Source organism: Protopterus annectens, chromosome 1.part2, assembly GCF_019279795.1.
Source record: "Protopterus annectens isolate FY-2018-M chromosome 1.part2, PAN1.0, whole genome shotgun sequence".
Lineage (NCBI taxonomy): Eukaryota > Metazoa > Chordata > Ceratodontiformes > Protopteridae > Protopterus > Protopterus annectens.
In genome coordinates, this window is record NC_056727.1 from 395675708 (window position 1) to 395689219 (window position 13512).

Here is a 13512-nt window from a genome sequence, read left to right on the forward strand (position 1 = left end):
TAATTTATTTATTTATTTTATTTATTTATTTATTGGCATTTTGACTTTGAGTTGCGGGAGGTGCAAGTTTAGGGGAACTGCACAGGGTACCGGATGATATAGCTATGATGTACCACTTACTTGGATAGCAAAGCAAGTCAGGCCAGGGATGAATGTGTGAAGGCCTTTCAAATCATTAATGTTATACTTGGAGGATATAAGGGTGTCACTCTGTTTAAAGTGTACAGGCAGTTTATTCTTCAGATGGGGTTATATGTTAGTGGATATACAAATCAACAGGATTAGTGTTACTAGAGCTGTTTGCCTTACAGAGATTTAAGAGATCAGGGAGGGTCTGGTCCTTCATGGAATAGAATACAAGACATAGATGCACATGTAAGGGTCTAGAAGAGACTTATTTATAGACTACTAATTTTTTTGGATATGGGATATTGGGGCTTTTCTAGCTATATGATGTTTCTGAGTTTAATACCTGTCATGAATTTATCACTGAGGGAAATTGTCAGAAAACATATCACCACTAGGCAGATTCTCTGTTTCCCTCAAAGAGGACCCATTGAACTCCAACGTACCCTAAACAAACAAAAAAATGTCAATTTATCACATGTTATAGGATGTCTATATGATGTTCCTGAAAACACTGCAAGCAGCACAAGGTGGATATTATTAAAGTGCACAAAAATATGAAGACGTTAAAGGAAGATACAAATGTAGATACTGCTGATTTGTAATATGTTTGACCATTATAACCTAGGTCCTAGTAAAATTAATGCAAAGTCTATTGGAATTAAACATGAAGCAATACACATGAGAAAAAGTACAGTTTTAGCTACTGTAAGTAAGGTGATAACTTTAAAGAAAAAAAAAGAGTAAGGATACCTTTTTTACTATGATAACCAGCTCCCTTCACTGTTGTGTACATTGCAGAAGGGGAATGGAAAAAGCAAAGAGAATGTTGGATGAAAGCAAAAAATGTAAGAATGAGAAATGAAGATGTTATAACTAACATATATCAAATTCTGGTTAGACTATCCCCCGGATTTACTAATCTTCTGTGCAGGACTAATCTAGTCCTGCACAGAATCAACAGTTTAAGAGGCAGATGGCAGCAAGCCATGCATATTAATGAAGGCGCGCTGCCTAACCTCCTAATCCTACATGGAGCGTGGACGAGTGCAGGGGGCGTGTTTGAGAGCAGAGCTCTCAGAATGAACACGCCCCTGCAAAGTAGAACAGCAGAAACTGTAACTAAATGAGCTAGACCACTCATAGATGTCCGCATATCTCCACCAATAGTCCCCATGTGTACAACAGCAACAGTACATAAAAATAAAATGTGGAAACCCTTTTAATTTTTTTTTTAAAACCCAGAGTACAACTAACCATAGGTGTGCGGGTTTGCTCATCACTTACCTACGGTTAAAGCAGCTGAAAAGGCTGAAGAGGATGACAAGGAATATATATATACAAATGAAGCAGCACAGCAATAGTGGTTAGAGCATCCACCTAACAAACAGGCATTCCCGGTTCGAGTCCCAGTGCAGCGCATATCATTTTCCAAGTGAAATCTATATATGAACATATTTTTACATATTTTCACTGTATAACCTACATAATAACATTTAAATGAGAACTGGAGTACTGCATTAAATGCACATGTGAAGTGTCAGTGTCATAATGAATAAGGCATTAGTAAGCAGGTTTAAGCACAAATAAGCAGTAGTAAGCATATATAAGCACTAGTAAGCATGTTTAAGTGTGTTTGTGTGGGCGTAGGCATTGCCTACATAGATTAAGCAATGTAGAAGCTAACTGAGTGTAAGAAACTGTAACAGGAGGTTAGCAGTGCTTACAGTCGCGCAAACCTGCGCAAACCCGCTTACAACTGCTTTAAAGTGCCTTAATCACTCTGTGCCCAATGGAATGTGTACTGCACAACAACAAAATAAACAGCCTTTGCAAGGCTTGAACCCTGGAACCTCTGCACTACAGTCACAGTAGTCAACCACCAAGCCATCATAACAATGCATAAGAATGAGGTGTCAACAAACAAATCCTCACCACAGGAAAATCAAACTGACCATGTGAAATGAAACCATGTACAGTGTGATGTTGTATAACCTGCCACAGAACAAAAATGTGTGAATTGGAGTACAGCAGTAAGGTCAGATGTGAGGTGTTATTGCAATAAAGTGTTGAAGCTCCCAGGACCCCATACAGCGTACGTACACATGAATCAAGGATACAAGACACATATATAACATGTAATGAAGCAGATATCAATGCCAAAAGACAAATATCATGCAAATCAAATATTAAGCACCACTAAGTGTTGCACAGCACTGCTTTCCAGACTATTGGCAGGATACTACCAGTGGGAGAAACAGTGTCAACCTGCTAAGTCTAATCTTAAACAAATGCATGTTCATCCCTAGTGGGACAACCCCATAAATTCTGCTAAAAATAATCCTCGGAGTAACATACCATGCCATACAGGTAAGCAAAGAAGGATACGTATGTTCGGTATGTTCGCGGACTGAATGTGTGGGAAGCCTGAAGATCCATGGGGTGAGACAACTTACATGATGAGTCCTGAGAAGTGGACAGTGGACAATATGTAGTGGTGTGGTGAGATTCGGATGGAACCTGTAGGAAGGATGATTGATGTGGAGGAGGAAGGGGGTGGAGGAAATGATGGGTAAGACATTATGGGCCGAGGCATGCCGGGGTTGGATGGACCTGTTCTAATGGGACTGCCCCGTGGATGTAAGCGAAAAAGGAGGGGGGGGGACAGGAAGTGAACTGAGACATACCATTTCCCATGGCAAAGCACGTTATGAGTAATATGTATGTCGCATAACCCATGGAATAACATATATATACATATATGAACTGGAGTACTGCAGGAAATGCACACGTGAGGTGTCAGTATCAAAATGTATAAAGCAGTAGTTAGGTTAAGCAGCAATAAGTAGTAAGCATATGTCAGCACTAGTAAGCAAGTTTAAGGCCGTATGCCTGGGTTTGCGCAGAGGTAAGGACTGCCAATTTCCAGTTACAGTGTCCTACACTCAGTAAGCATTTAAATTGCTTAACCTGTGTAGACAGTGCTTACCCCCATGCAAATCCCCTTACAACTGCTCAAATGTGCCTTAATTACACTGTATCCAATGGCTCTTATTTTACCTAGCAACAAAATAAGCAGCCTCTGCTAGGATCAAACCCAGCACCCTGCACACCATAGCCAAAGTGATTTACCATTAAGCCATCTCAGATGTACATATCCTTGATGTATTCACAAACATATCATCCAGCCCAGTCATTCAACAGTACAGAGAATGTATTCCAACATGTAGATGTATGTGTGTGAGTAAATATATTAATTTCTAAACAGTTACAACATATTGATATACATATATATATATATATATATATATATATATATATATATATATATATATATATATGCAAATATGTATGAACATATAAACATGCAAATGCCTACATCTGTAGATATATATATCCACATCTACATGTCTAAATATATACGGCAGGTTTTATATATATATAGATAGATATAGATATACATATTTAGGTATATACAGACATACATCTGTAGATAATGGGGAAATAACAAAACATATATGTCCTCATGCAACGTTAATGGGGTTGAGAGGCCCCACACAATATATGTCTGGTACGAATAGGTATACCCCCCCAGCCAAGCACAACTCCCCTGTAATACAGTACCAAGTGTTGCAGATCCCATAACCAGGACCAGACATGACATGGCCATCCCTAGGATACATATACACAGACACATATATGCAGATACAGGTATATATATATATATATATATATATATATATATATATATATATATATATATATATATATATATATTTATATATATATATATATATATATATATATATATATATATATATATATATATATATATATATATATATATATATATATATAGATAGATATGTAACTACACATACACACACAGAGATTTGTACAGTAATATACATATGTAGTATGTGCACACAATATGGAGCAGCCAGTATTCCTATAGTCACCACCTTACCAACTGGTATCTGTATGAGCCACCCATACGGATGACATTCATAGCCGGCAACATATACCCACAGAGATATCAAAGGGTATAACACCACACACAGGTGTGCATAAATGAATGTGAAAGCTTTATTTGTGTACTATAACAGTCGTATATGCCATTTCATATAGCTGTCTAGACAGTGACATCCATATGAACAGTGTAATGCAACTGTGAAACATTTATACTAAGACAGTAGTCTGGAAAGGTTGACATATGTTGCTGTCCAGGCCGAGGCCTTCAAGTAGTACATTAGTAATGACAGACTGGGCCACAGCATACCAGACAATCAACAGTACATAATGCAAATGTATAGGTCAGCAGCCTCTATCTATACTCTGTACACAATCCCTAGGGGGTACAGACCCGAGCTGACACAATGGAATGTATCTGTTACATAACAAGGCATACCTGACACCATCACAATCACACTGACAAACAGAACACCCCGTATGGCAGGAGGCAGTAGGCCTGCATTTACCCAAGGTGGATTATATGGTAAAGTGCATCCATATACCTTAAGGCAGCTTATTCCAGATACCCACACATGTTGTAACAGCCTAGGTTAGTCATGGTGCACCCCCCTACACTCACTAATACTGGGCCATATACCACTGTTACATACACTGGCCTCTGGAGTGCATTAGGGCACACATGTATTGTGTAGGTGAAACCCTTACATATATGGCCCCAACCCCCCAATATGTGTGGGGGACACAACAGCAGTGGAGTGATGGCAGGAATGAAAGCCTGACATACACACAGCCCACTACATAACAACCCCTGACAGCATGTCATAAGTGCAAAGCCCGGTATGTAGGTGGAGGACAGAGGCTGGAACACAGGCACTTATGTGTAAAACTGCTGTCATACAGTAAGCAAGATATGTACATGTGTACATATCTATATGGCTATATGTATACTTATTTATACAGATATGTTCACCATATGTCCTGCACATGGAGTGGAGCCCTACCTCGGCCCCAATAGTCCCAACCTCTCAGTGCAAAGGGATATCACGTATGTAGTGCAAGTATATTTGTAGACTATTGCTACTGTAATAGGGATTGTCTTCACAGAAATGGTGTGTGTGGGAGGCCACATCTGTCATTAACATGTGCGCCATTGGCTACATACAGACATCCTAAGGTCATCATAGTACAGTACCACTGCTAGCACAGTAACGCCCCTGTGGACTACAGCTGCGATATGACCAATATATGTGGACAGTCTGACACACTCAGGTCAGTCCAGGGGTATACACAGAACCCCTTCATGCAAGACACATGGACCAGGCCTGTCAATGTGGATGTTAACAGCCATGTAGATGGGTATAACACATACATACTGGTATACATTTGCCCCCATAGGTTATGCATTCATACACCCCTGTCTGTCCTGATACATAATAACCACTGGTACAGAGGTGCCATGGCCACATACTGCCCACTAGTTACTGACATACATCTGAACAGCATCCCACTGCTTTGTCTGACATACATGACTGTTATGGTGGCCAGGCAGCAGTACATCTGGCAAGTATCTGGACATGACATCCCACTGGATAAGTACAGTAAGCTGCTAGGCATTAACAAAGCACTGTGCAGGCTACAGGCAGACTGACTCAACACTGGGCTACATCTCCTATGTGGGAATACACATGTACCTGCATAGATAGCAGGCTCTACAGGCATGTCACATCACAGAGTAACAGGCACCTGTATCAAAGTGCATAACCACAACCAATGTGAACACAGCCACAGCCAAATATGGTAAGTTAGCGTACTAATACAGGATATGGACTATCTAATGTACACCATCCTCATATGAGCCACCCACACAACAACCCTACATATACTGGGCTGCTACACAATGTGGTCTGATGGCTGTCTGTGGTTTGGGACATGTGTGTGTTCTCCCCTACAAACATGTAAGCTGATAGGGTGACACACAGTGGAGCAGCATGTAACATCAGATAGAACAGGACCAAGAACAATGACATCTACCACAGTCTCTACACAGGCCAAGGTACATATGCACTATAAACACACTGTCGACAATTACCAGACTTACACATACCTCAGTACTGTACACATAACCACAGAATGCCCAGGATATGTCCTCAAATATAAAACCTACTATACATAACATGTTTAGCAGCCTGATATCTCACTGGCTTGTTATCAGATATGCTGTCAATGAATATGGTGTACAGAACATATGCACCCCCTACTGCATGACATATGTACAAAGGCTGACAGGGTTGTGGCTGGAGGCACAAACACAGGCCCAATATTGATATGTCGCTGTGATGACCTCATACATTTCCTGTTGTAACAGGGTTTGATGCAACATATGTCCTATGAGGGATATGACATCAGTAACTCTCCCGGCTTTCACCATCTACTTACTGCAATCCTCGCACTACCTTCTGCAGTTGAGAGATAGGTGCCCTGTGGGTAACACAAGGAACATAAGGCACCACACACTGCCCAGTCTGCAGATGACCCTACAGATGGGGATTCCTCATAAACATAGCACTGACATGACAAGTATTAGAACATGTAGGACGGCCATATCCACACACACCCTGTTAAACCAATAGTACCCCAGCTGCAGCATAGCAGCACTTGCAGTCTGTAGTCAGGACAGGCACATCCCCCTCCTGTGTGTTGGCCTGTTTCCACAGTGTATATTGTCAGAGGTAAGTCTCCAATCCATCTGTGATGCTGTTTGCCAAACAACAGATCTAGTTCCTGCTCACAGTGAATGAAAAGGCCCAACACCAACATGATGTTCCTAGATATTGGAGTGTATTTCCATGCAATTGGCTATGGGGATGTTACCACAGCTGTTCCACATGCAATCAGCTAGAGGAGGGCTGTAATCCGTGCAGAGGCCATCAGCTGATCATGAGCATCACTGACAATACACATGCTGCTGCCTAAGCAAAGCAGGTGTAAGTCTCCACATCCACCAGAGAGGGAGTGAGAGAGGCAGACAGAGGCAAAGATAAGTCAGGGTGGGTTGGGAGATTAAAAGGCAAGCATGTTTGTGTCACACACCTACCAGTCCATGGTATCGAACCCGTGACTGACTATGTACTGATACCACATCTGTTATCCCTGCACGGTGGATATTGTGAGTTATGCTAGGGGCACCATATAAGAAATTTTAAAAACACACTCAACACTGGGGCCAGTTGCTACACACTCACAACCACCTCCACAAAGGGCACGAACAACAAACATCAACACATTAAGACACACACACACATACACACACACACACACACACACACACACACACACACACACACACACACACATACACACACACACAGGATTAGAACCCCTACCTAACTAGTTATTACATTACAGCACTATGCCATTATAGAATGCACCACAAAGATTACTGGAGTACCCTTTCCCCAAAGGTTTATTTCACAGTGAGTGACATCAGCAGGACTGCCAAAGTAGAGTGAATGAATTGTAGTGAGTGTGACTAGCCAAACATGCATTGCTCTCTACACAGGCATAGGAACAGACACAAAAGCATCCACAACTCCCATGTGTGAGAATTGAACCCCTACCAGAGTTCTATATCACATTACAGCATTATGCTGTTATAGCACACACCACAGAGATTGCTGGAGTACTCTTTCCCCAAAGGTGTACTTCACAGTGATTGATATCAGCAGGATTGTCAAAGTAGTGCATTTGAATTGTATTGAGTGTGACTAACCTAAATTGCCCTAATGAGGCTGTATGCATTAACGGCTGTTCTGGCTAGAACAAAAATAACCTGCCTTTTCAGGTCATGAGCCCAGGACCCTGTACACTATAGTCACAGTAACTAACCACTAAGCTATCACATCAGTACATGGGACTGCAGTTCTACCAAAGTAATCCCACCATAGGCTAATCAAACTGAACATGTGAAAGGAATGTATATACAGTTGTCCGTAAAAGACCTCTCCAAAGCCAACTTCATGCTACTCAAGGCAGAAGTGACAATAGTTGTGACACCCATGGGGACAGGAGCTAACAGTTCAACTGATGAATCCTGCACTAAGGCACTGTATGAGCACAGCCACTTGTGCATGATTCCTGACATCCCACATAGAACCACGATTCTCACCTCCCAAATAATCAAGCCAGTCTGGTGGTCTCCTGCCATTAACAGAGTATACAACAGATGGTAGAAACTGTTGATGATAAAAGGATAATCTGACGATAAAAGGATAATCCAAGGATGCAAACAACTCCCTTACCGGCCCCAGAAGACGTTGAGATCCCTCATGGAATCTTCCAAAGCTGGTTATGTAACTAAAATCGCCACAGATTCCACAGACAACCACACAACATTCTATAGTTATGTCCAAATTCTAACTGGCAATGCTCAGAAGTGCTCTGAGCTGCAAGAGAATGGCATTACATAAACTGCTACCACGGAATGTGCCAATATCCTGTCAGATTGATTTAGTGCCACAATCACCCCCTCTCACCCCCAAAAGGGCCCAAGTCAATATGTAAAGGGTTCCATTGCCCAGTAATCATGGCCACACAGGCAGAAAATGCAATACCCACAGCTAAGAATACAGCATCCATGGGACCAGATGATATCCTGGCCTGTGTACTACATGGACTACAGAATGGAATGGCAACTCACCTAACTGTCATGTCTAATCATAGCCTTGCATCAGGTCTGGTGCCCACTGAATGGCGCACAGCTGCAGTTATCCCACTCCACAAGGGGGAATCCACCTGTGATCCCTGGAACTACCGTCACATCAGTCTGACGAGCCTGATCTGCATGGCCATGGAATGCATTATCAGGGATGTTTTGAACACAGACATTAGCAACACTCAAACACTGGACCTCACACAGATTGAGCTCATGGAGGGCCAGTCTTGTCACCTGAAACTGATTGACTGCTTTGACTCAGTCTGCATAGCTGTTGAAGAGGGTAAGGCAGTCCACAAAGCCTATGAGGACCTCGCCAAGCCCTTCAACACCATCCGCCAGTCAAGAAACATAGATTAACAGACTAATCTGGCCATACATCCCTATGCCACTCAATGGTTTGCCACACGGCTTACTGACAAAACCCAAACTGTAGGTGTAACTGACTCCAAATCCATCCCCATATAAGTGACAAGTGGAGTACCTCAGGGTTCAGTCCTGGGACCACTATTGTTTGGCATCTACATGTCTGATGTACAGGCCAACATTACGGGACTCTGGCTAAAAAAGTTAAGAGATGACTGCAAAATGGGAGTCATTATGAGCCTGACTGTACTGCATGATATGTTACTGATACCACCCTGACATCATACAGGTGGTATGGAGTACTGTTAACAGCTTGTGCCCTTGCCGTGTTAGGCCCTGGTTATGGGAACTGTAACAGTTGGTAGTGTATTGCATGGCAGATGTGTCTGGCTGTGGGGGGGGTACCTATTTGTGCATGGTGTATGTTGTTTGTGCCTGTCAACCCCATTAATGTTGCATTTGGACATATATGTTTCTGCTATGTTCCCACTTTATCTACAGATGTATGTCTGTATATACCTATATAGATATAAATATCTGCTTACATATATGTGTGTGTGTGTGTGTATATATATATATATATATATATATATATATATATATATATATATATATATATATATATATATATATCAATATGTTGTATCTGTTTAGACATTTTTTTCACACACACATACATCTACATGTTGGAATACATTCTCTGTACTGTTGAATGACTGGGCTGGATGATATGCTTGTGAATACAGCAGGGTTATGCATATCGGAGATGGATTAGAGGTAAATCACTTTGGCTATGGTGTGCATAGTCCTGGGTTTGAGCCTAGCAGCGGTTGTTTATTTTGTTGCTAGGCAGAACAAGGTCCGATGGATACAGAGTGATTAAGGTGCTTTAAAGGAGTTGTACGTGGGTTTGCGTGGAGGTAAGCACTGGTAAAGTCTGGTTACAGTTTCTCATACTCAGTTAGCTGCTGAACTGCTTAACCTGTGTAGGCATTGCTTAGGTCCACGCAAACCCATGCAAACCTGCTTACAACTGCTTTAAAGTGCATTAATCACTGTGTATCCAACTGGCCATGTTCTGCCCAGCAACAAAATAAACAACTCTTGCAAGGCTCAAACCAAGGACCCTGCACACCATAGACAAAGTGATTTACCACTAAGCCTTGACAGATACAAAGAGATTTGATGTTTGCAGAAACATATCATCCACTCTAGTCATGCAACAGTACAGAGAATGTATACCTACATCTAGATGTATGTGTGTGTACCTAGATTAATATCTAAACAGATACAACATATCTAGATATGTATGTATATATGTATATATATATATATATATATATATATATATATATATATTACTTTCTAAAACTATATACATATATATCAATATATATGCACATATATATATATATATATATATATATATATATATATATATATATATATATATATATATACATATGCCTAAATCGACACATATATGTGTCTACACCTATATGTGTACATATACACAGCACGTTACATATATGTACACAGATATATATCTATGTAGGTGTATACGGACAAAGTTATATACATATATATTAACAAATATATAAATCTATATAGGTATATATGGCCATACATCTGTAGATAGCAATGGCAGATTAACAAATGCACATATTTCCACATGTACCGTTAATGGGTTTAAGAGGCCCCACACACTATACGTCTTGTACGAATAGGCACCCCCCACAGCCGAACACGTGGCTGGCCTTGATGTCACATGTATGGGTATGGCTTTGCACCCCAGCCTCTCAGCTAAATTACATCTGTTACCCCTGTATGGTTGCCATTGTGATATATAGTAGGGCCACCATAAAAGTAATAAGCAAATCCCCCTCCACATTGCCCACAGGTGTCACAGACTCTCAACCACCCTACACAGGATACGAGTTACACTCACCTGTCATGTCTGGGAGTTGAACCCCTGCCTAACTAGTTTATTACACTACAGCACTATGCAGTTATAATACGTGCCATAGACATTACTGAAGTACTTCTTCCCCAAAGGTGTATTTCACATTGAATGACATTAGCAGGATTACTAAAGAAGGGCATTGCACCTGTACTGCAGGTGACTAGCCTAAAATGCATTGCTCCCTACACAGACAGTGAGACACACACAAAACATCCGCAACTGAAATGTGTGGGTATTGAACCCCTGACCAAGGCTTATATCACACTACAGCATGGAGCAGTTATAGGTCACACCACAGGGATTACTACAGACCTTTTTCCGCAAAGTTGTATTTCACAATGAATGACATCAGCAGGATTGCCACAGTAGAGCATTTGAAATGTACTGTGAGTGAGTAGCCTATAATGCATTCCTCCATACACAGACATTGGAACACACACAAAACATCCAGAATTGCCATGGGTGGGGATGGAACCCTACCACAGTTCTAGATCAGACTACAGCTGTACGCAGTTATGGGATGCGCTACAGAGATTACTGAGCTACAACCTTCCCAGAGGTGTATTTCTAGGTGGGTGACATCAGCAGCCTTGCCAAAGTTGAGTATATACATTCTAAGGAGTGTGAGTACCCTAAAAAGCATCGTTCTCTACTCAGTCAAAGACAAACGGAGACACACGGACACATAATTACACACACACACACACACACACACACACAGTTGCCAAGTCTGGGGTTGGAACATCTATCTAACTACATTATCACACTACAGCAGTACACAGTTATAAGACATGCTACGGAGATTACTGGGCTACACCCTTCCCTGTGGCATATGTCGAGGCAAGTGACATCAGCAGCCTTGCCAAAGATGAGTATATGATGTGCACGGAGTGTGAGCAACCTAAAATGCATTGTTCTCTACTCAGTCACACACAAACACTTGCCAGGTCTGGGGTTAGAACACCTACCTAACTACTTTATCACACTACAGCAGTACACAGTTACAGGACGCACTACAGAGATTACTGGGTTATGAATTTCCTAGAGGTGTATTTCTAGGTGAGTGACATCAGCAGCCTTGCCAAAGTTGAATATATGAGTTGTACGGAGTGTGAGTAGCCTAAAAAGTATTGCTCTCTACTCAGTCATATGTGCCTGTATTCCTATCCACTGTGTGTGAGAGGCAGGAGTGGTGCATATTGACATGTGTCTGCACTAAGAACTGCGACTGCCAGATATGTCTGGTCCACTAGTGTTTGCAGACATGGCCTTCATGTGTTTAAGTGTGTGAGCATGCCCAGTATGGCCATCTGTATTGCATGTGTGGATTGTGTCCAGGTAGTTTGTACTGTGGTGCTGACCTTTGTGTTGTACACCTGTGTCTGCAGGGTATCCATTGGTCATTTGGCATTGACTGTTGCTACATTTCTGCATAGCGGAGGGAGCACCTGACTGTTTCTACATTTTTACACAGGAGTGGGGGGGGGCACACATGACTGTTACTATAAGTATACGTAGGATGGGGGGGCACACCTGACACTTTTACACATTTGCTAGGACTGTACTGGTATGTCAGGTTCTCCATTTCAGTCTGTAGTCTTACCTATCATGCTGGCTTGAGGCATACCAGTGCACTACAGATCTTAGCTTTAATTACCTACATATTAGTTTCTGACTTCCTAGCCTTCACAACTTACATCCAACTGCCTGGCCTGCTGTAGTCTGTCTGTGTATGCCTGGGGGAGGGGTTACCCATAGGGCTCATTCAGAGGCCATAGTACAGCATTTGTTTGTGTTTGTCTACACCTGTCCTGCTGGCTGAAACTGTTGTTGGGTATGTGCACCTTCCTGACTGGCATGTGTGGGTCTTGTGGACATACATGTCACTCAGCCCATTTCCTGCAGTGGGTTTTGTCATGGTGTGTAGTACTGGCTACTATGGTGACTCCAGTATGTGTTACAGATGTCATGATGCCACTATGGGTGTCTTTTGTCTGCTGCCATAACATTCGCCCACCCAATTCCCTTGCATGTTCACATCCATACCATAGCTACAGGTAACAACACATTCTACTCCATTTGGCAATTGGTAGGTTGATTGACTTACCTTGAGGGTGTGCGAGACTTGAGGATGGTGTTGGAGGGCTGCCTGTGTTGGATGCGCATAGTACACTCCCTATACATGGTTGGGCACAGGTAGTGTCATGTTTGGCATCCCTTTTATTGTCTGTGCAAGTCAGAGAGAGGTGTCATTCCCTGGGTTCCTACTGTGTCAATGCATATGCTATGGGTTGCCTCTTTGCCAAGGCCAGGTCATACTGGGCATGCCTCCTTCTGCCAACTGGGGCAGGCTGAGGTTGTTCCTCCTGCGAGT

General features: G+C 42.0%; 1 protein-coding gene across 1 annotated transcript in view; it reads left to right on the forward strand.

Annotated features, from left to right (window-relative positions):
* Positions 1 to 13512, forward strand: part of PLCB4 (phospholipase C beta 4) — a 1792792-nt gene that overhangs the window by 399798 nt on the left and 1379482 nt on the right. The gene's annotated exons all lie outside the window — the stretch shown is intronic.